Here is a 20,779-nt window from a genome sequence, read left to right as displayed (position 1 = left end):
ATGGTGGCCGGCACCGCGGCCGGTTGCGTTCGGGTCCCCCACCCGGCTGGTGGTCTCTATCCTTTACCTGCACTGCTTTGTGTGAGGTGAACTTTCCCAGTGTGAAACTCAGGAGTCTGCTCCCGGCTGGATGTGGCCTAAGGAGCCGTGCCCGCAGACGCTGGCCCGTGGGATCTATGGGCCCTGGCGGTGACCTCTTATCCCTAATCGGTGGGCAGTTGTCTTCTATGAGGGACTTTGGGTGAGACAGGACCTCTAGTCCTGGCCTCAATCGGTTAATTAACCATTTCCGCTTGGTTCCGGTCCTGGCTTCAGGGTCCGAGTACCCCCCTTTGTGCTACGGTTTCCGGGTCGGATCTCCGTGTCTACAACCCTGTCCTGGTCCACCTCGGTTCTGCCGAGCCGTCTTCCCGTCTCCTGCTGACGGAGACCACTGTCTGCCTCCTAGCCAGTGGCACCAGGAAAACTACCCTGGTATCGTCCAACTTGAACTTGACTGCTGGAGCTACACTTAGCTCCAGCCCACATTCCTCTCCAAACTGAACTTCAGACTCAACTGACTGTTTTTCCTGCCCCGGGCTATCTGGACCCCTGGGTGGGCGTGTCCCAACCGCCTGGTCACACCCACTGGTGTGTCTATCTTTCCCTAAGGGGGGGTGACTAGGGTTTCTGGTTGGCTGTATGTTTCCTAGTGAGGGAACGGTGTAATGTGGGGGCCTAACTGTGACTACCTGGTTTTGCCAGGGCGTCACACGGCGGGCAGTGAGGCACTGTGCGGTGGGTAGTCAGGCTCTGTGCAGCAGGCAGTGAGGCACTGTGCGGTGGGTAGTGAGGCTCTGTGCCGTGATTAGTGAGGCTCTGTGGGGCGGGCAGTGAGGCTCTGTGCGGCAGGAAGTGAGGCTCTGTGCAGCGGGCAGTGAGGCTCTGTGCGGCAGGAAGTGAGGCTCAGTGCGGCGGGCAGTGAGGCTCTGTGCTGTGGACAGTGACGCTCTGTGCGGCAGGCAGTGAGGCTCTGTGCGGCAGGCAGTGAGGCACTGGCCATTCTGAAGATGTTAGCAGTGAGGGCTTCAAATAATGGTGCTCAGAGGCGGCGCGTGCGCAGATGAAGCTTTCAGCTCAAGCTCTTATCAGCACATGCGCCGCCTCTGGTCCATTGATATCCCAGCAGCAAACTTAAGTAAAATGGCACTCGGAGGTGGTGCGTGCGCAGATGAGATCTTGGCTTGTCATTGAGCTGATAACTAGAGATGAGCGAACCGGTCGCGGTTCGGCTCGAGGTCGGTTCGCCGAACGGGGGTCCCGTTCGAGTTCGGCTCGTCGAACGTTCGACGAACCAAACTCGAACCTATAGGCTATAATGGAAGGCAATCACAAACACATAAAAATGCATTATAAATGTACACAAACAGTTAATAAACATTGCCATAACACTTACCGGTCCCCGCGATCCCTTCTGCACTCTGTCTCCTGCCGCTATTCCATCTGATGATCGCTAAATCCTCCCGGTGACCGGCACTGTCAGCAGAGATGCAGGACCTATCGTGACGTCAAAATAGCCATGTGACCAGTCACGTGGCTATTATCTCATTGGCTACAGACTGGTCACATGACTATGACGCGTCATGTAGGACCTGCGAGTGCATCTCTCCGGTACACGGTGCACATATGTGTATCGCCGTGTACCGGCGACATGCTCTAGCACACGGTCGACTCCCCGTTCCGTTAGGGACCGGCTGACACAGCCGGTCATTAACGGAGATCACCGTTGCCATAGCAACGCAGTTAGCGGTGACGTCACCGCTAACCGCAGCTCTGAGAGCACCGTTGCTATGGTAACGCGTCTGTCAGCGTTACCGCTGTTACCACTGACAGCCAGCACTGATCACTCACGGAGTGAAGGCTGCACGCTGCTTCCCGATTGTAGTAAGGATTGTAGTGAGGATGAGGTTCCCCAGCCCCAAGTGATGAGCTGGTGAACCTCATCCTCACTACAATCGTCACTACTACTACACTAGTGAGGATTGTAGTGAGGATGAGGTTCCCCAGCCCCAAGTGATGAGCTGGGGAACCTCATCCTCACTACAATCGTCACTACTACTACACTAGAAAGAAAGAAGACAGAAGAGCAGGATCGTGGAGGGCTGACAGGGGGTAATAAAGATGGAGTCTCTAATGTGTCTGTGTATTTATTTCTATTAAAGTATTTTTTCTCTGTGTGGTGTTTTTTTTTAACCCTTTATTGGAGATTCTTAATGGCCAGGTCAAACGTCCCTGACATTAAGAATCTCTGGCTTAATACTGGCTAGTAAAACAAAGCCAGTATTAACTCATGATTACCCAACAAGCCACCCGGCTCCAGGGCTGTTGGAAGAGTTGGATACAGCGCCAGATGATGGCGCTTCTATGAGAGCGCCATTTTCTGGGACGGCTGCGGACTGAAATCCGCAGCAGAGGCGCCCAGAAACCTCGGGCTAACCTGTGCTGCGGATTCCAATCCCCAGCTGCCTAGTTGTACCCGGCTGGACACAAAAATGGGGTGAAGCCCACGTCATTTGTTTTTTAATTATTTCATGAAATAAGTGAAATAATTAAAAAAAAACGGGCTTCCCTATATTTTTGGTTCCCAGCCGGGTACAAATAGGCAACTGGGGGTTGGAGGCAGCCCGTGGCTGCCTGCTGTACCTGGCTAGCATACAAAAATATGGCGAAGCCCACGTCATTTTTTTGGTGGGCAAAAAACTTCTGCATACAGTCCTGGATGGAGTATGCTGAGCCTTGTAGTTCTGCAGCTGCTGTCTGCTCTTCTCCATACAGACAGACAGCAGCTGCAGAACTACAAGGCTCAGCATACTCCATCCAGGACTGTATGCAGAAGTTTTTTGCCCCCTGAAAAAATTATGTGGGCTTCGCCATATTTTTGTATGCTAGCCAGGTACAGCAGGCAGGTACGGCTGCCCCCAACCCCCAGTTGCCTATTTGTACCCAGCTGGGAACCAAAAATAAAGGGAAGCCCTTTTTTTATTATTTCATGAATTTCATGAAATAATTAGAAAACAAATGACGTAGGCTTCGCCCCATTTTTGTGTCCAGCCAGGTACAACTAGGCAGCTGGGGATTGGAATCCGCAGCACAGGTTGGCCTGAGCTTTCTGGGCCCCACTGCTGCGAATTGCAGTCTGCAGCCGCCTCAGAAAATGGCATTTTCATAGAAGCGCCATCTTCTGGCGCTGTATCCAACTCTTCCAGCACCTGCCTGCTATACCTGGCTAGCATACAAAAATATGGCGAAGCTCACGTCCTTTTTTTGTAGTTTTTTGGCAAAAAAAATAAAAAATGCTTCCCTGGATTTTCCATTGCCAGTGAAGGTAACACCAAGCAGTGGGGGTTAGCAGCCAGTAGCTGCTTGGATTACCCTTAGCTAGCAATACAAAAAATGCAGCGGGAGCCCATATATATTTTTTTTAATTATTTATTTAAATAACTAAAAATAAAATGGGCTTCCCTGTATTTTGATTGCTGGACATCACAGTGCTGTAAAAATAAATCTTTAAAAAAATGACGTAGCGCTCCGCAGTATTTTTGATTCTCAGCGCAGATAAAGCAGACAGCTATGGGTTGCCACCCCCATCTGCCTGCCGTTACCTTGGTTGGCATCAAAATACAGGGAAGCCCATTAATTTTTTCTATTTAAAAAATAGTTAAAAAAAAAAAATTACGTTGGGTCCCCCCATTTTTGATAGCCAGCTAGGGTAAAGCAGACGGCTGTAGCCTGAAAACCACAGCTGGCAGCTTTACCGTGGTTAGGGATCCAATGTGGAGGTCCCCTCAGGCTCTTTTTTATAATTATTTTATAAATATTAATAATTACACAATAAAAGTAGGGTCCCCCCCAAATTGGATCACCAGCCAAGGTAAAGCGGACAGCTGTGGTCTGGTATTCTCAGGGTGGGAAGGTCCATAGTTATTGGGCCTTCACAGCCTAAAAATAGCAGGCCGCAGGCACCCCAGACGTGGCGCATCCACTAGATGCGCCAATCCTGGCGCTTCACCCCAGCTCATCCCGTGCCCTGGTGCAGTGGCAAACGGGGTAATAAATCGGGTTGATACTAGCTGTAAAGTCACCTGAGATCAACCCAACAGTTTGTGATGTCATGGCGTCTATTAGATACCCAACATCATAAACTGTCAGTACTAACAAAAAAAAAAAAAAAAATCGACAAAAGAAATTTATTTGAAAAAACAGTCCCCAAAACATTTCCTCTTTCACCAATTTATTGTAAGAAAAAAAATAAAGGGGTCCCACGATGACTCTGGACCATCTAGAATATGGGGGGGAGACACTCAGGGAACGTATCCCCCATTTTCTAGGAGTGCGGACCCTTCATGTGAGGAGTGTGGGTGCAATGAATCTGCACTCACTCTCCCCGGGTCCACAGCAGCAGAGTCCATGTCGTAATGGTTGCTACCAAAGCTGCAATGCCCTGCTCATGAGGTAAGGGCATGCCTAATCAGGAGAACTACTGTAGAGGAAGCTCTGCTCACTGGTATATAGGTGCTCAGAGGTAATAATAGATAAAATTAGTGAGTAACCTCGGCACTCTAAATCTCCCAGACTAAGTCAGTAAGTCACAACGGATAGTAATGCAAAATCACTCTTTATTGGTCCGTATTAAGAAAAAAAATTTTTCATAAGCATATATGTTTTTGTCCAAAACAAGTTGCAAATGACGTTTCGGCCTGAGCCTTCGTCAGATTGGACTTATCTGCATGTAATCCTGAAAAATGACAATAATCAGTATCACATAAGAGTGAGAGAACAATAACATAAACTCGAACAATGTAGAGGTACAATTGGGATGCAGCAAAAAAATTGCAACACAGCAAGAAATGAAACACATGATACAAATGTCATAATACAGTACAAGGACAATATAGTAATGACAAATATGGGGTCAGAGTAGGCTTAGACAGCTCTGCTACGAAAGAGATGTCAATCATAAAGTAACATGTGCAGTAGGTGTAGAGCAACAGTATGCATGGCAGAGCTAATGGGTAGACCGACCATAGAAAAAGAACGGAGAAAAAGTGGAGAAAAAGTGGAGAAAAAATGGAGAAAAAGTGGAGAAAAAGTGGAGAAAAAAATGGAGAAAAAAATGGAGAAAAAATGTAGAAAAAGTGGAGAAAAAGTTGGAGAAAAAATGGAGAAAAAAATGGAGAAAAAGTGGAGAAAAAGTATAGAAAAAGTGGAGAAAAAATGGAGAAAAAGTGGAGGAAAAAGTGGAGAAAAAGTGGAGAAAAAAATGGAGAAAAAGTGGAGAAAAAGTGGAGAAAAAAATGGAGAAAAAGTGGAGAAAAAGTGGAGAAAAAGTGGAGAAAAAAAATGGAGAAAAAATGTAGAAAAAGTGGAGAAAAAGTGGAGAGAAAAAATGGATAAAAAGTGGAGAAAAAGTGGAGAAAAAAATGGAGAAAAAGTGGAGAAAAAGTGGAGAAAAAATGGAGAAAAAGTGGAGAAAAAATGGAGAAAAAAAATGGAGAAAAAATGTAGAAAAAGTGGAGAAAAAATGGAGAAAAAGTGGAGAAAAAGTGGAGAAAAAAGTGGAGAAAAAAATGGAGAAAAAGTGGAGAAAAAGTGGAGAAAAAGTGGAGAAAAAGTGGAGAAAAAGTGGAGAAAAAGTGGAGAAAAAGTGGAGAAAAAATGGAGAAAAAGTGGAGAAAAAGTGGAGCACCCTTTGGTGCCTTTCATGTGGCACTAAGGGGTGCTTAGCTTTGTATTTAGCCAAAAAAATGAAAAAAAAAATGACGTAGGGTTCCCCCTAGTTTTGTAGCCAGCTAGGGTAAAGCAGACGGCTGCAGCCTGCAGACCACAGCTGGCAACCTCACCTTGGCTGGTAATTCAAAACTGAGGGCACCCCACGCTGTTATTTTAAATTAAATAAATAATTAAAAAAAAACGACGTAGGGGTCCCCCAAAATTGGATCACCAGCCAAGGTAAAGCAGACAGCTGGGGCCTGATATTCTCAGACTAGGGAGGTCCATGGTTATTGGACTCTCCCCAGCCTAAAAATAGCAGGCCGCAGCCGCCCCAGAGGTGGCGCATCCATTAAATGCGCCAATCCTGGTGCTTCGCCCCAGCTCATCCCGCGCCCTGGTGCGGTGGCAAACGGGGTAATATATGGGGTTAATACCAGATGTGTAATGTCACCTGGCATCAAGCCCTGGGGTTTGTGAGGTCAGGCGTCTATCAGATACCCGACATCACCAACCCAGTCAGTAATAAAAAAAATAGACGACAAACACATTTTTATTTGAAAAAACTCTCCCCAAAACATTCCCTCTTTAACCAATTTATTAGAATGAAAAACAAATCCAGGTCTGCTGTAATCCAAGGGGTTGCCATGACGATCCACACTGTCCCAGTCAATGAAGAGCAGGATGTTCCCCATTGGCTGGGAGAGCAGTGCAGTGACCTGAGCTAACATCAATGGGTCAGCCCAGGTCACTGCAGGGCATGAGAAGTGCTGCTGTCAGCGAGGTACATTACCTGCGCTGATCTCCAGCACACTGACAGCACCTGTCACTGAGTTCAATGACCGCCGCCTTCACAGCCAAGTATCGCGAGAGGCCCGTGACGTCACCGCTAGTCAGTCTCGGGTCGGAAGCGAGAGAAGGTGATGTGACAAGCGGCGGCCATGGAGGACAGTGACAGCGCTGAGGTCGGGACTTCATCACCGCAGGTAAGCCGAGCGGGACCATGTGTGTGTGTGTGTGTGTGTGTGTGTGTGTGTGTGTGTACGTGTGTACATGCCGCGGGCAGGAGGGGGCGGAGCGAGCTGAGCGGGGAAGTGTGGGCTTCCTGCACGTAACTAGGATAAACATCGGGTTACTAACCAAAGCGCTTTGCTTGGATACCCGATGTTTATCTTGGTTACCAGCTTGTGGCAGGCTGCCAGCGATGGCTCCTGCATACTGTAGCTGTAAAAAGCCCTGCTTTTTGCTGCTAGAACCGTTCTCGAACGTATCTAGAACTATCGAGCTTTTGCAAAAAGCTCGAGTTCTAGTTCGATCTCGAACAGCCCCCAAAATCACTCGAGCCTAGAACTGGAGAACCTCGAACCTCGAACCGCGCTCAACTCTACTGATAACTTTAATCTACACACATGCCGACTCTGGCCGCCATTTCTTTGAAGCCTGCACCGCCAACATCTTTAGAATGACCCGTGTCTCACTGCCTGCAGCGAGCTCCAGCACAGAGCAGCCCCCACTGCTTCAGCACAGAGTAGTTCCCGCAGCCCCAGCAGAGCGCCGCAGCCTGTAGTGAGCATCTGGGCCCTCCTCTGCACCGCCCGTAGCATCGCCGTACTCCAACACCTCCCGTGACCACCGCTGCCACCCCTTCTCCCCGGTACGACACCACCGGATTATAAAATAGACCCCTTATTTCTTTTTACCATTTGTTCTCTCTAAATTTGGGGTGTATATTATAATCCGGTACGTCTTATAAAACGAAAAATACAGCAGTTAGTCTAGGCAGTCTGGATATACATTAAATTTATCATAGTGGTATATGTTGTCTGATTTCTCTGTTAAAAAAAAAAACAAGGCAAAAAAGATAGAATGTTTTAAAAGACAAGTGCTATATTACAATTGTGCTTGGGTTGTGCCAGATACACGACCCCACAGTAGCCTGGTATGATGATGAAAACTACACCCTGATGATCTTTCCATGTCCTTCTCTGAGGGACAGTATGTCACACTGTAAGGGCTTGTTTGTAGAAAATTGAAATTTAGGTGCAGTCAGATTAACTAGTCTAAAATCAAATTAACTCAAATTGTGAGAATTTCCCAAAAAATACTAGACTATTGCACCATAAACTTCACCAGAAATATGATAGCCATTGCGCTGACAATAGTAGTATTGGTATATTGACCCCATTAAGACCTAACAGTCTGGTAACTACCCTACTGAGCCCACATCCTACTACTATCCTCTTCCCAGTGCAGTACCAAGCTGTCTCTTACAACATGCTCTATATTGTCCCTAAGTTCCTTACAGACTAATACCATACTAATGTTGAGTTTTGCTATTACTCTACATATGAGATGTGACAGATTTGCGACAGGCGTGGGATGGCTTAACCATCACACCCCTTTAGCCGTTAGAGGGCTTAACATCTAAGACCGTCCTATGCTATGGAAGTTAGAAGCAAACTGGCAGTGCAGACAAGCAAAGAAGGAGACGTTATACAGCCCTGACTTAAACATCTGCACTAATGCTAAATAGCAAGTTGGGATGAGTAGCATTAGCTATTAAAGTGCACAACTCTAAAGCTTAGTGAAGGCTGCAGAGTAAAATAAGGAATAATATTCAGTCTGAGTTTCAAATCAGTGTAGTTAGTCCCAAATGGAGGAGAACCTGCTCATCTGCATGAGAAAGATAGCTGACAATTAGCCACCCAAGTGAGCAGAAGTATGCTATGCCTGATTGTGAAGAGGAATGCTACTGTCATGCAATGTTCGGCTCGCACGCACCTGGTGGCACAGCGTCATCAGACTCTGTTCACAGCACAGAGTCTGACAACCAACCTGAGGCTTTTGAACTCTTCAGCCAGAGCTAGGCATCAACTGATTAAGGTTCACTGGTCTTCAGCTCTCTAAGAGTTAATTCCTTCAGGCTTGTGAGCATGTCTTAAGAGCTCAGGTTGCTAATTACCACGTGCAGCTGCCTCCTTCCTATTTAGGCACTGCTTCCTTCCAGTATGCGTCGATGATAGCTTCAACATATGCTCCAGTGATCCCGGTCTTGGTGGTTATCTTGTTTGTGGTGATCTGTGTTGCAATATTGAGTGGTGTAAACGTTCCCCTGTTGTACGTTACTTTCTTCCCTTTTTCATTGTTCCCTTGTACACATATTGTCTCTCCTGTGATTTAAGTGCAGTGTGTACAAGTTTCTGTTCTCTCTTGTTGGTGTTGTTTTGTGGCGTGTTTTATTGTGTTTTTTTGGCATGCCCCAAGCGCGGGGGAGAGGGAGAGTGAGGTCAGGGCACAGACAGGAATCGAGGTCACGCTTGGGGCTTGGACCTGGTTACCATCAAGCCTACCTCAGGCCTAAAACACACTTCCGCAAAAAAAACGTACGTGTCTCACGGTCTGTTTTTCGGATCCATGTTCCGTTCTTTAGGGGCGTTTCTCCGGTACGTATGGCATCCGTGTGATGGTGTATGCGAGCCGTGTGTGCGTGTGGAATGTCCGTATTGACATAAAATACGTACGTGTGCTGTCCGTGTGCTGTCCGTTTTTAAAGGTCCGCATTATTACCCAATTAACGTTGTTAATCATTCATCATGAGATCCTGGTGTTGTTGTTTGCCATCAATTGACCTGATAGATTGGTAACAAGTGTTTCTGATTTTGTGAATAAAAACGGACACGGACGATATGTGCTGAACACGGACGTACTCCGTGTGCGGTCCGTGCAGGCACGGACCCATAGACTAAAGCGGGTCCGTGCCTGCGTGCTGCCGGCCAAAAACGGCCATGTCGTCCATGTAGAAAAGCGCACACTCGTACTTACCACACGGACACACGTTCCGTGTGATTTTACGTGTGTGTGCCATCTATCATTGAATAACATGGGTCTCCGTGTCTCCGGTACGTGCAAATACATACCGCACACGTGCAAAAAAAACGGATGTGTGTTGCGGGTCTCAGAGATAAAGAACAGTGCAGCCAGGCTCTCGAGTCTGATGGCCAGCCTAGGGGCCCCTGTCCTTTCTTTACACACCCCGTGACAGCCATGACAAAGACATCTAGGACTGCTTCCCGTGTAAGGAATTGTGAATTTGTTCGTTCTTCATATTAAACTTAGCAATGTGTAAACAAACATTTCAGATTTGTAAAAACATTCTGACCTGATACATGAATTCTGACTTCATATTTGCAATCAGCACTTTTTAATTGTGTAAGATCAACCAAGATTCTTAGGTCAACTACATTTTTTTTCTTAACTGTAAACTAGTGTTATTGATTACATCAATTCACAGTGAATAATGCTTTAATCCACAGTTCTCTAACTGAACCACCAAACACAGTTCTGGAGGTATACTAAGTATGTATGTGTACCTTGGAACATTTATACAAATTTCTTAGCAAATATAATTTGCAACTTCATTACCAAATATGCAAACACACTATTTGTCATTTTCACATCAACATAATTGTAGACATCACAATGTAGGTAATTTTATGGTAAATGCATTGAAAAAAATGCAAAAAATTAAGAAACTTGAAATTCTTACAACAAGTAATTAGCAAATAGTAACTATTTGTGTTTAGATTATTCATAACGTATCTCAAGGAACTATTTCGGTATTTGTTTCAAATAATGAACCTAATGTGAGTTAATGGTGACCCCGAGCATTTTTAATGAAGATTTCCCAGAAAAATGGTCAGGTTCTCCATTGACATGCATTAGGTTTATTATTCGTGACGAATACTGGAATAGTACTTTGGGATTCATTACAAATATTTTGAATATGAATTGTTACTATTAGCCCATCACTACTTACAACTTTTAGTCTACTTTGTGTAATGTGGTAACTAAAGATGAGTGACCCTGCCAAGAATTGGTTTGGTTCAGGATCGCTTAACCCTCATGAGATTGCCGATAGTATCAGAGATCCTCGCTGATCTGATCGTTGATCCTAGCCGAACCAATTAAATTCAATGGGAGGCAAAAGTGATGTGTTGTAAAATGGTGATGGGGGCTGTAAAAGAAAGATAATAAAAAAGAGTTTAAGCAGTACATACTTACCAAGCTTCCCGATGGCTTCAACTTTACTTCCAGGTCCCTCATCCATATTCACTGCTTTCCCCGCCCACCGGAGTCTCTGCGCCCCCACTCTCTGAGACAGCATCTGTGATGGGTTGGAATTAGAAACACTGTCTGTATCCTCATAATGTAAAATAAATGAATACATTAAAAAAATGGTGTAGCCCCCCCCTCGCATTGATACCCACAACAGATAAAGCCACGGCTACAGGCTGCAGCCCCTAGCTTTGTGCTTATCTTGGCTTTCTATCAAAATGAAAGGAACCAAATGAGTTTTTGTTTTTTTTTAATTATTTAAATAAATAAATTTAGACAAAAAAACGGTATGTGGTCCCTTCAATTTTGATACCAAGCCAAGATAAAGCCCAACAGCTGGGGGCTGGGATTCTCAGGGTTATTGCCCACCAGCCTAAAAATAGCAGTTTGCAGCCACCTGGAATTAATGCATCCATCCATTAGATGTGATAGTCCTGGCACTTTACCTAGCTTTTCCCTATTGCCCTGGTGCGGTGGAAATCGGGGTGATATAAGGGCATAATGACAGATCACAGCTGCCAGTAAGCCCTAGATTAGTAATGGGAGGCATCTATGAGACCCCTCCCCATGTCTAATCTGGAAGTGAAAATAAATAAACACCAAAAAATAATTTGATTGAAATGAAATACAAAAAACCACCCTCTTTCACCAATTTATTAACACCAAAAGCATCCATATCCAACATAAGCCACACTACGAAGTCCAACAACGATTCCAGATCTGCTACATCTGAAGTCATAGCACGCTGCCATAGAACATGACTGAACACTGTAACTTTATGCAGAGAATGAATGAGCCACAGTGATCAGTGGGTATGTCATTCAGGTTAGTTGCGGTCACAGCTGAAGGTACTCACAGTTCTCCACCTGTGATTGCAGGTAACCTGACCTCAGTACACTCAGTGGCCTCATCCTGGCAGAAAACCGCATTTTTATGCCAAGAGATATAAATTTGGTGCTGATATTTTAAAGCCATATTCCTGCACCCAATCTACACCTCCTGGCAAAAAAACAGCATCATTACCGCATCATATCACATGCGGTTTTGATGCGTTTTTTTTCCAAGAGGTGTAGATTAGTTGCACGAATATGTAGTAAAAACTTCATCACCACATTTGCAACTCTTGGCCCAAAAATGCAAAAAAGGGTTTGATGCCGTTTTGGTACAGTTTTCTGCCAGGAGGTGCAAATTTGGTGCTGTCTGCACCAGATTTCAGCACCAAATTTTCACCTCTTGAAAGAAAAAAAGATGTTTTTGCATTCTTGGGCCAAAAGATGCAAATCTGGTAATGAAATTTTTATAACATATTCATGCAACCAATCTACACCTCCTGGCAAAAAAACCACATCAAAACCGCATGTGGTATGCGGTTTTTTTTTCTCCAATCCACCTGCACCTGTTAGCTGCACATGTTGTCTGATCAGATCAGCCGACATGTGAAGGGAATAATGCAGGCTCACTGCGCGAGCCTGCATTAAAAAGCCAAACACGGTCAATGACATGTATATATACATCATTGGTCGTGAAAGGGTTAAAGACATTGTCTTCTTCAGAAAATTCCCAAGGAGAATTGGTTATCAAAAAACAAACAATACTATACTTATCAGCCTCATATCCACAGCCAAGTCTCCACTGCTGCTCGCAGTGTCTAATACTGGTTCCGGCACTGACGTCAGGTTGACACAAAAGCAGATTGAGCTCAGCAGCTTTGAGCATGTAGAAGGAGCACCCTTCCCAGGGCTCAGTGATTGACTATTGCCCTGAGAATGTGACAATAGCACTGCAGCCGATATCAGGCCCTGGGAGCAGTGACGCAGACTCATTGCTGGATCTAGAGATGACAAGTAAATCGCAGTTTTGTATTTTTGTGAGAAACTTTGCCAGGCACACGAATTTTCTGAAAAGGGACAACCTGTTTAATACAGTGCTGTCCACTGAACAGTATGTATGGGGTTTCTGACAGAATCTCTGAGAAATTGTATATAATGGGAACAGGATCCGTTCAATTGAATTACACAAATGGACTCACTGTGGAGACTGCCTGGTCTGCATCCAGGCACTATTTGTCTTTGTCAGAAAAGCAAAAAGAAAACCCCATCAACTTTGTTCAAGGGTAAGGCTGTCATGCTCGAATTGATGAGTGTCCAAAACATGGTGTAACAGAACCAGCGACTGTTCGGCGCACAGTGAAATACACAGGTTCCAACAGTGGTGGTATAGGAGGGGTGGACCCTGATGGTAGGGAGCGGGGAATGGGACACCTCCTGACACTGACCTGTCAATGTCAGGTCCCTAAGCTCCCTTAATGTCTCTATTTGAGTCCTTCCTCTCGTCACTGTCATGTACCTAATCCCTTACTGTCCCTCCCTTCACCCTGTATAGTGACAAGACTGGTGAATACACTAGACGTCACCACTACAGTAACGACACACAGGGGAAGGAGTACAGACAAGGGGATATAGACAAAATAATTTACCAACAAACTTCACTGCTGCAGCCAGACACCAAGGCTGCAGACAACACAGCTCCGAAGAGTAGCACCACAAAAATTCCAGCAGTAGATCACCAGCAGCTCCTGGAGAACTTTCTCCCTCTAAGGTGGTCAAAAACAGAGGAAAGGAAAACGGATGTCTCCAAATATATAAAATTCAATTTAAATCGAATTTTATATATCTGGAGATATTCGTTTTCTTTTGCTATATTGGACCGACAGCCCGGACCGTGGATTTATCTCTAATCAGTATATCAAGCGAGTTTATGCATCTACTAATCACGGTGAGGCACAAACTTTTTCCTATTTTAGTGGTCAAAAACAGAATGTATGCTATTACCGTCATCAGGTGATGGAACATGTGACTATTTAAAGGAGATGGGAGTGGCCACAAAACGGCTGCACCTGAGGTGACTAACCAGGAGCTGCTGGTAAGGAAGATGACATTACCCTGGCTGCAACAAAAAAAAAAACAAAATCACATTTTAAAATCCAGAGTGTCACAAGACAATGTGAGACTCCTGTCCCAAACCTGTCACAAGTCTCCTAATGATGGGAGACACTTGTGAAAATGGCTCCCTCGGGACTCTGTTGGAGTTCCTCTAGGAAGAGTTTCAGGGATTCCAACAGAATCCCCTACATAGTGCTTAGCGGAAAGTGGTGCACAGAACAGCAACCACATTCATTTAACCCATACAGGTGAACCTGACTTCCATACCAGAAGAAGGAAGTGTTTTTTTGTCATTTGGTCAGTGCCTTGGTTTTGCATTTTATTAATATGAGGTTACTTAACTTTTGCAAGAGAGACTTGTTGTAATATTTTATCATACTTTTAGCCTTAAAACAAGGTAATAATTTAGAAATCTATCTTCCAATGCATTTGCACTTTGGGCACTGACTTTTTCCTCCTTAACCTCATTGGTTGCTATCCATTTGGAAGTGCTCTGCAGGTTAGACCTCGGGTTCTCCAAAAATCTCAATATGATTTAGTGGTGGATATTTGATATTCCTTTCGAGAAAATGTGGCATTCAAAGTTCACTTTTTCCTGAGTGACAAGATAAAACGCTATACCTTGGGGTATGTCATTTCTTAATCTGAAAAAGATTTGCAATTATCAAAAGACTTCAACAGGCTCAAATAAAATGTGAACATGAATTTATGAATAACATAGACCTAACCTTGTGAACGGAATTTTAAAGAGCTGTAAAGATAAACCCTCGCCATATTTGCAAAAAAAAAAAAAAAAAGGGGGAAAAAGTTGAATTGTGATTACGTACTATTTACAAGGCAAGGTCTGTGTAATAAGATGTTCAAAGCGCAAATTTTTTGATCTTTCAAAATTCCTGCTGGTAACATTCATATATCTTGTGCCCTCATAAATAAAAATGGTCCGGTGTTTCCAGTCACAATTCAATTACGGAGGAAGACAATATGCAGCCTTAGATCAATAGACTATTACACGAGAAATGTGCAGGGTAATTTCAATTTAGGCCCCTTCTCTGAAATATGTGATTGGATTTGTTGGCCTGACAAAATTATTTGAGGTACAATAAAAAGCATGTACATCACAATTCCGTTTGAGGAGTCTGTTTTTATAGTTACTGATTTACTTAGTGTTTCATCGGGCACATGGGAGTATCGACTAGTAAAAGCAAACTTTGGAAACCACTGTTTTATATGTAGTATTAAAAAGAATCTATGTTCCCATTTCGCCACCCTGTTACAATCTGAAATGCCGCCCGGTGAAGATTACTTTTAGCACCAATTCGATAAAGAATATACAACTTCATACCAAAAGTGCTGACAAATGATTATCGAAGGATGCAGAGAAATCACAAACAAGTCAAAAGTTCATATATACATTTTAGGAAGAAATAGTTGATAAGATAAGATGAGATAAAATGGCGTAATGCTGTTGTCGCGGGCGGGGAGGAGGGTGGCAACGCTGCGCTCTCCCACAGCTCGGGTCCGGCCGCCGCTGCTCTGCGGCTACTGCTGCTCGGTGGCTCGAGCGATGGGCCGGATCCCGGGGACTCGAGCGGCACTCCTCGCCCGTGAGTGAAAGGGGCTGATTGTTGGTGGGGGATTTGGTTAATGTCCGTGACGCCACCCACGGTTGTGGTGATTGTGTGGACACCACCGCTGCTCTGTATGGGGATCCCGGGAGTGGTGGCATGGAGCAGCTAGGTGTTGGTGCTCCCCTCCGTGGGTAGGGGTTGGTTGTCCCGGGGCCCAGTGATGGGGGTTGGGATGGTTGACAGGCGGGTTATGGGGCCTGTTGAGGTGCAGGGACGCAGGGGCAGCGCTGTGCCGCACGGCACAGAGGTATTCACTCAGCCCAAAGATGATGACACAGTTCACGGTAAACAAGCGGCTGGTTGGACGGGTCCCTCGGACGGCTGCTGTGTTGATGTTCCCTGCAAGTTAGCGGTGACTGTCTCTTCCCTGCACCTAAATACGGCTGTTGGTAGCGATGGGTTCCCACCGGTAACCCGCTCCCCGGCTTGGATGTGGGCCGGAGGATCCCCTCTTTGCCCGCAGGTACTGGTGCCTTGGCGGTGGCGGTGTCCCTCTCTCACGGTTGGACCTTTGCCTTCAATTGGGACTTTGCTGTTGGGAGACCCGGAGGGCCCCTTCACTGACGGATTTGGCAAATTGTACGGCGACTCCTAGCCTTGCCGGGATCCGAAAGGCCCCTGCCAATGGTGCTGGCTTCTCTTTGTGTACCGGTCCGGTACCGCCAGGCCACCACCCGTCCACGGTCCTTACGGTAGAATCCAATAGGCCACTCCTGCAGACGGTCACCACCGTCTGCCAACCTTGCTGTCTCAGTCCGGGGCACACACCCAGACGCTCTCAGTCAGTTTTTGCTTGCTCTCCTACCACTTCACTCCTCACACCTTTACTCCTCAAACACGCTCTAACTCTAACTCCAACTCTAACTAACTTGGTTTTCCCGCCTCCAGGACTGTGAACTCCTCGGTGGGTGGAGCCAACCGCCTGGCCCACCCCCTGGTGTGGACATCAGCCCCTGGAGGAGGGCAACAATGGTTTGCGTTCTGACTATGGTGTTCCTGCAGGGAATGTGGGGTGTGTGGTGATGTTGTGACCTGTGACCCCTGGCTTGCCCAGGGCGTCACATTCCCACTTAGCAAAACGCAGACCGTCCTCGGGCTGCCCGTCCAACACCGGTTTTATTTATTTATTTATTTTTTTTGTGAAAAAGATAAAAACATATACAAATAGAAGAACATCATCCCACAATGGGAGGCACTTTTCTTAAACGTTACGGTAACGGTTGCGGCTGCCGCTCTCTCCCACCCAAGTAACCTGGCCCTGATGCTGCCCCTAAGAAACAGGCAGCACCCCTTGACCCCAGTCCTGAACCAGGTCACCCGAGCGGGATCTGTCCTTCCCCTCCAGAGGGTAGCCACCGGTTCCTGTGGTGGCTGGGCCCCAGCCTGCTCTACTGCGGGCCCTCCCTCCAATCTGCCTCTCCGGAGGCGGTAACGGTGGTAGCTGCAACAAACATATTTACAAGCCACAAGTTTGTGGTTGCCCTGCAAGTTCTCGGGCTTGTCCATAGGAGTTCCTATGCAAAACCTTTTAAACGGTCCCCACGGGGACAACGGTGCCAGCAACAGCCGGTTGCAAATCACGGTTGGATAATCAGGTTACTGTTCGGTAATCATTCACTTTCATTTTCAAACTTTAAACACTAGTGGTCCCAACGGGGACAACTTTTAGGCGGAGGACCGCCGGCTTAGCAGTCCATCCTCAATCGCGGGACTCTAGTGCCACCTTCACATGGTGCACCGCTGCGGACCCCGATGGCAGCTCGCTGCGGGTGATCTTCCTCCATATTCATGCGGGCATGCACATCCGCTCTACACCCCTCTCGGGCATCGATCTCCCTTCGCAGCTGCCGTTGCCGCCGCTCCCAGCCGGGAGCACTTTCTGTTTGCTCCGGTTCAGCGTGTGCGGGGGACGGACCCAGCCAGAGTCCCTCCGTGTCGGCTACGACCGGCACCTTCAGTAATGAGGGACCCCGCTGTGACATGGTCTGCTCTGCCTCCTGGCAGCTGCATCCCCGCCGTGCCTCCGGTGCATCTTTGCTGACAGCTTCAGCCTTCGGCTTCTTCCATGGAAGCGGATCAGGGCGGTCACGAGCTTCTGCTGCAGGTCGGTCCGCCGGGGCGGATTGGCAGGGTACCGCTACCGGTGGTGGTGGTAGCGGGCCTAGTGGCGGGGCAGCAGCAGCCAACACGGGTAGCGGGGGAGGTAGCAGGGCGAGCTGGTATGGACCGGGTCCCTCAGCCGCGATGACCGACCCAGTAGGGGCACAGGGGCGTGGGTCACTTACCCTCCCTTCCAAGACTCCCTCCACCTCGCGTCTCCATATGGCCGCCACCACTTCCGCCATGTCGGCCTCCCACTCCACCAGGAGGAGCTGCATGCGGACCTGCAGACGGCTGCTTAGCTGGACGGTCCGGACTTCCACCCACGCTGCGGGGCCAGGCGCGGGGACCACGGTGTTGTCGGTCGGACTCAGCATCTTTAGCAGCGGCCCCTTCCAGGAACCAGTCAATGGCCGCAGGGTCCTGGCGTCTCTGCTTCCATAGCCGCGGCTACATGCGACCAGTCGCCATTTCGTCCCCCTTAGCCTCTTTCCGGCTCCTCCTCTATCGGGGCGGGGTTTTGGCCTTCGCGCCTCCACTACTCGAGAAGACGCTCGAGCGGGAACATTTCGCGCCAAAGATGGCGGTTCTGAAATTTTCTAGCCGGACACCTCCGGCGGTAACAAGGCGCACCTCTACCAGACGGCAGAACGGTAAGATCCTGTTCGTGACGCCAAGTTGTCGCGGGTGGGGAGGAGGGTGGCAACGCTGCGCTCTCCCACAGCTCGGGCCCGGCCGCCGCTGTTCTGGGGCTACTGCTGCTCGGTGGCTCGAGCGATGGGCCGGATCCCGGGGACTCGAGTGGCGCTCCTCGCCCGTGAGTGAAAGGAGCTGATTGTTGGTGGGGGATTTGGTTAATGTCCGTGACGCCACCCACGGTTGTGATGATTGTGTGGACACCACCGCTGCTCTGTATGGGGATCCCGGGAGTGGTGGTATGGAGCAGCTAGGTGTTGGTTCTCCCCTCCGTGGGTAGGGCTTTGGTTGTCCCGGGGCCCAGTGATGGGGGTTGGGATGGTTGACAGGCGGGTTATGGGGCCTGTTGAGGTGCAGGGACGCAGGGGCAGCGCTGTGCCGGACGGCACGGAGGTACTCACTCAGCCCAAGGATGATGACACAGTTCACGGTAAACAAGCGGCTGGTTGGACGGGTCCCTCGGACGGCTGCGGTGTTGATTTTCCCTGCAAGTTAGCGGTGACTGTCTCTTCCCTGCACCTAAATACGGCTGTTGGTAGCGATGGGTTCCCACCGGTAACCCGCTCCCAGGCTTGGATATGGGCCAGAGGAGCCCCTCTTTGCCCGCAGCCGCTGGCCCTGAGGTACTGGTGCCTTGGCGGTGGCGGTGTCCCTCTCTCACGGTTGGACCTTTGCCTTCAATCGGGAATTTGCTGCTGGGAGACCCGGAGGTCCCCTTCACTGACGGATTTGGCAAATTGTACGGCGACTCCTAGCCTTGCCGGGATCCGAAAGGCCCCTGCCAATGGTGCTGGCTTCTCTTTGTGTACCAGTCCGGTACCGCCGGGCCACCACCCGTCCACGGTCCTTACGGTAGACTCCAATAGGCCATTCCTGCAGACGGTCACCGCCGTCGGCCAACCTTGCTGTCTCAGTCCGGGGCACACACCCGGACGCTCTCAGTCAGTTTTTGCTTGCTCTCCTACCACTTCACTCCTCACACCTTCACTTCTCAAACACGCTCTAACTCTAACTCCAACTCTAACTAACTTGGTTTTCCCGCCTCCAGGACTGTGAACTCCTCAGTGGGTGGAGCCAACCGCCTGGCCCACCCCCTGGTGTGGACATCAGCCCCTGGAGGAGGGCAACAAGGGTTTGCGTTCTGCCTACGGTGTTCCTGCAGGGAATGTGGGGTGTGTGGTGATGTTGTGACCTGTGACCCCTGGCTTGCCCAGGGCGTCACACTACTTCAGCAGATTTGTTGAAATTCGATTCAGGAAAGTCGATTTGCATTAAACTTATTTGATGCAGATTGTATGGTTGAATGTGCCCTGATTACCTTTGAAATAAGCATCGTCAATAAGCCGGTAGGTCCTGTAAGGGGTTCAGATATAATAAATATCACACCCATCTCACCTTTCACCTGTTCCTGACACCCCAGCTCCCCAATGGTCCTTTAGTCACTCCCTAAGATAGGCATATTCAACCTGTGACTTGAGAGTCACATGTGGCTCAGGAGCCCACATTGTATGGCTCGTAGCAGTCTGCTAGCTTTATGCGTTAGCACCAGGGGACTTTTGTGAGTAGTCCCACACAAAAGAGCAAATCGGATTCGTGTACATTGATGGAGAGGATACATCCAGTTGAAGCTGGGTGTGATAGTGTACTGAACTTGAAAAGGAGTCAACTGGGAACTTCTTGATGCAAGTATTCTGCCTATAATGGATGGAGCACAAGGTTTTGATCTGCTTTCTGTGGAGAAGCTTTGGTTGTCAATATATGGGCACTGTTGGGATCTTAGTGGCACTATAGTGTAAGTGATAGATGTCGCGAGGCACCTTCAGTGGAACACTATAACAGCTGTCCGGGAGCACAGACAGAAAATGGTTAACCCGAATAGACTAGGGCAAGCCGCCCACTAAGCAGGATTCCGAGGAACCCGGAAACCCTTTAACTCCTATACAGGGATCGGAATTTACTACAAGGTCCAGGAGTTCGCTGCCTATGAAAAGGCTGCAGTCCAGAGACAGGTACAGTCACCAAGCAAGGTCAAACCCAGGAAGTCAGCAAGGTACAAAATCGGAAGGCAGGAGGAATGTCCAGAAAACAGGCTGAGGTCAAAACCAAGATGGCAGACAAGGTGGAGAATCGGCAAGCAGAAGAAACATCCGGAAACAGGCAGAGGACAACAAACACCGGGAAGTATAGCAGAAAACTAGACGGGTGGAACCAGAGTTGCAGCAATACAAGTACACAAGACTATATCCGGGAGGGAGCAGCAGACGATTGAAGGTATAAGAAAGGTGTAGTGCCTTCCCATAGGCTTGAGCTGGAAGCTGATAACTTCACCTAGAAGGCACATACTACCACAGTCAGCCAATGGTGCTGCAAGTCCCAGGCCTACCAAGCTTGGTGGATGGGCGGAGACTGCACTCACCAGAGCTACTGATACTGACTCCGCCTCTATCACTACCACTGCCCACCATGGGAATGCGGCGGTGCCTGATGGCCAGAGCAGAAATCACAGCCACAGACTCTGGTGGAGATGTGACAAGCACCTATCTGGATGTG

The sequence above is a fragment of the Anomaloglossus baeobatrachus genome, chromosome 7, assembly GCF_048569485.1.
Source record: "Anomaloglossus baeobatrachus isolate aAnoBae1 chromosome 7, aAnoBae1.hap1, whole genome shotgun sequence".
NCBI lineage: Eukaryota > Metazoa > Chordata > Amphibia > Anura > Aromobatidae > Anomaloglossus > Anomaloglossus baeobatrachus.
The sequence above is the reverse complement of the archived record's forward strand: the minus strand, read 5'-3'. Positions refer to the sequence as shown.